Source organism: Olea europaea, unplaced genomic scaffold (assembly GCF_002742605.1).
Source record: "Olea europaea var. sylvestris unplaced genomic scaffold, O_europaea_v1 scaffold3883, whole genome shotgun sequence".
Lineage (NCBI taxonomy): Eukaryota > Viridiplantae > Streptophyta > Magnoliopsida > Lamiales > Oleaceae > Olea > Olea europaea.
The window spans coordinates 19,341-23,077 of NW_019258311.1; the positions used below are offsets into that span (position 1 = coordinate 19,341).

A 3,737-nucleotide genomic window follows, 5' to 3' on the forward strand; every position below is an offset into this window, starting at 1 on the left:
ATTAGTTGTGTTATTAAGTTGCACTCTGTACATACGGTTTTGAGATATGTTTTTCCTGTACTTTGTTTGTTAGTTTGTATGTGTGTTTAAGATATCTATTTTCTTTCTATGTGGACTCAACAAGACTGAATTGCATATGCTTCTTCTGGGTTTCTGCTCATTCTTTTCTTGTTTGGAGTTAGGGCCGGAAAAATATAAAGAGTGACGAGGTTGAAGATCCGTGATGCACGACTTTTTATTCAACGAACACTTCCACCAAGGCATTGGCTTAATTTTCTCAACCAAAATGTGGTCAAGTTGGAAATACAGAAGCTCCCAGTATTCAAGTGTCATTTTTTGGTGAAAACCTTGTGTAACTATGATGTACAGTGCGAATTCATTTTTACCCAGAAAGTTTGCAGCCCCATTTCGAAGCACTTGGCAAAGCTATGCTAAGCTCTTAAAATCAAATATCTCAACTTGTTACGTTTTTCATATATAGGTTTAATGTTCTGTACTCAATAGTATTAGCAATAATGCCCCACTTATTTTTAGTCTGCCATGCTGTCTTATGATTTTACATAGGGATATTTTTGATTGAGTATGAATGACTAGTGAAAGAACAAATAAAGGTTTGAAGTTCATTATTTTACAGTCCCTTCATTTACAAAATTTCATGTGTTGGATTTTGAAGAAAAAATGAATTTAACATGGCTAAGAATATTTAAAATGACAAGTTCACTCTTTTGAGTTTTTAAATAATCCGGTCAAAGGTGTTTTGATCAAATGAGAATTTGACGGAATTCATTCATTTGGATGAAAGCCAATTTAAACTAGGGAAAACTTGTTTGGCCAGGGTTAAATTCAGGCTAAACAACAGTTGGCACCCCCTATTGGAGGGGCGGTTGTTCCCCAGCATAGTTCTTTAAACTAGGATTTGCCGTTTGTATATCTGAAGTTGACGGCCCCTCCAATAAGGAACAGAAGTTGGTTGCTTTTTCTTTCTCATAATTAATTGAAGTCATAGGGTTTCCATCCATTTATTCATTCGACTCAGACATCAATACAATTAGATTCGCTCTTTATAGATAAACTTGGGATTTGCGATACCGGTAAGATGGAGAAGTGACCCACAACAAACAGAGGAGGATTTATTCAATCATATAGTTTGGCATTAAGATTTTCAAGGTTTGGCCAAGGTTTAGCTCAAGACCCCTTTTCTTAAATCCAACCAATCTTTTCGTAGGCGTTCGCGATTATGCTAGGTTTGGTTCAATCAATCCGTTCGTTGATTCGAGACTCAAGAATGGGGTTGTCATCTTGAGTGTCAACCTTAGATGTGCATACAGCAAAACTCATTTAAAAGATTGTTTGATGCCCATTTTCCTTAAAAAGTGCATTTTGAAATAGTGTTACGATGGAGAATATGTGGTTAAAAAATAAAGAAATATTTTGGATTTGCGTATAATATTATTTTATTGAAAAATTTGTGGTTGAAATGGTATCAAATCATTGTTGAAGAATGTAGTTTGATGAAAAAACAAGGGTTAAATTATCTAATAAGGTACAATTGTCATTGCAGCCTTAGATGCTCCAATAGTCGTATTTGCTTAGTTCTTGTTTGACTTTTATCTTTTAAATTCATTTTGTTCAAACTCATTTTTAATTATTCAATTTTTCTCTCTTTAAATAATTAATGCTGAATTAGCTAAATCTGATTTAAGTTGATAATGTTTCGATGAAAATTATGAAATTTCAGTTTTTCAATATCTCTTGATACAATTTCTGAAGGAATGGACATGATTTCTATTTATGAGTCGATCATATCTTTTTGATTGAAGGATTCTAGTTTCAATTTAACAATGCGTATGCAGCTATGGCCTTTTTTCTGAATGGATCTGCTAACTGAGCGTTGTGTTTTCTGGTTTTTGGTAACTTTTTTTGTGTCAAATTACTGAATTATGCTCTTATTTTGAAACTACTGAATTGATTGATGCTAGAGTGCGATCAATTTGACATGTAAACAATGGTTATTCTGAATACTTGACCAATAAACGTTCATTTTTTATATTTGATCCACATATCGGTGCCAAAGCATCTTATTTTATCTGTTTGAACAGACTTTCGATGGAAATAGTACGAATTCATTCGATGACAGTTAATATTTTAGCCATTGTCACATTGCATTTCCTTCTATAAACAGAGGCTGGATAATTGGATAATTTAGAGCTTCTATTTCCATTTAAGAAACTGGGTTCTATTAATGAAAGTTGGAAACTTTACAGGCTTTAAAAAGGTGAAAAAAGTGAGGCATGTAGAGAAAAGAGACTTGAGAAAAAAAATGTGTCATTTAGTTCCCTTATTGGAGCTTTCCTTTTGTCTTAGACAAGTGGTTTTGCTATTAAGATTTAAGTTGGTTTCTTTGTTCGTAAAAAACTGGTTATGTTACACTCTCTTTTACAGTATTGATAGCTTTAATTGCTGTTCGATTGATTTTGTTGTGTTGTATTGGATTTTTTGCTTTTATGAAATATGAAGATGGATGGGAGAATCAGTGGGCCAAATCTGACTGGAAGAAAGATGAGAACATGGCCGGAGAATGGAACCTTACCACTGGTAAATGGAATGGGGACTCTACCGATGAAGGTAAACATGTCATTAGTTGATGAGTCTTAAGTACGTAGATATGTTTGCGCAATATATATGTATATGAATTTGTATGTACTGAATATATGACGTCAAAGGGGATTTACTTCTATGTCTTAGTGCAGGTATATAAACCACTGAAGACTACAGGTTTTATGCCATCTCAGCTGAGTTCCCTGAATTCAGCAACAAGGACAAGACATTAGTTTTCTGGTTCTCTATCTAGCATGAACAGAAGCTTGACTGTGGTGGTGGATACATGAAGTTGCTTGGTGGTGAAATTGATCAGAACAAATTTGGAGGTGACTGTAACACTCCGAATTTTAAAATTTTCCACGTGGGCTGGTAATTTAGCAAATAAAATAATCCATGTCCAACATTGTCGTCACACTAAAATCGAAAAGTTGAAGTGATAAACACGTCCCACTTATTTGCATAAATGGTTTATTTCGCAAACATATACTTTTAATTTATCGTAACTTATCTTAGTCAAATATTTAAGCATTTTTGAAGTTGATAAAAATATATCAATATTATACTCGTTTCATAGCTCGTGTTAAATAATAAAAATTGAGCTTAAGAAAAAGTAATTTCGAGCTAGTATGCTCGAGTTATTTTAATAAAATGAAATATGTTATCTTTTAATATTTTATTAATATGTCATATGTGCAGATAATATAAAATGAATTTTTTCTAGAAATATGTGATTTATGATTGTAAAGGAAACGTGTATGTTTTATTAACTATGTTCACTTCAGTACGTATACATTGGAATTTGAAACGGTTTTATCATTTAATATATATATATATATATTAAACACAAATCACTCATTAAATTTACAGTGTAATTGATCCGTTTCCATCCGTTCGAGAATGAAAATTATAAAGCTTTGCTGGTTGATCAACAATGTAGTTAGAAATCAACTTCTTGACATTTGGTAACTACACATCAAATTTCATTTTATTTTGTACATTGATTTTCTGAGTTATGGAATTACTAAGAATCCAATTTAACTGTGAGAGTTCCTCGTTTATAAACAAATGACTTGTTCTCAGGTATGTTATACACTTTTAAGTTATGCATAGCAATTGGATACACCTTATTACCCCCC

The 3,737-nt window shown here is 32.5% G+C and overlaps 1 long non-coding RNA gene and 1 pseudogene across 1 annotated transcript in view; both read left to right on the top strand.

The window, feature by feature from the left end:
• Positions 1 to 1,939: 1,939 nt before the first annotated feature.
• LOC111387071 lies at positions 1,940 to 3,095 on the top strand (annotated as a pseudogene).
• Positions 3,096 to 3,488: 393 nt separating this feature from the next.
• LOC111387074 overlaps positions 3,489 to 3,737 on the top strand; it is a 3,902-nt gene continuing 3,653 nt past the window's right edge. Inside the window, exon 1 of the long non-coding RNA XR_002701353.1 lies at positions 3,489 to 3,563. This is a non-coding gene — a long non-coding RNA (uncharacterized LOC111387074). The remainder of the gene's footprint in view (positions 3,564 to 3,737) is intronic.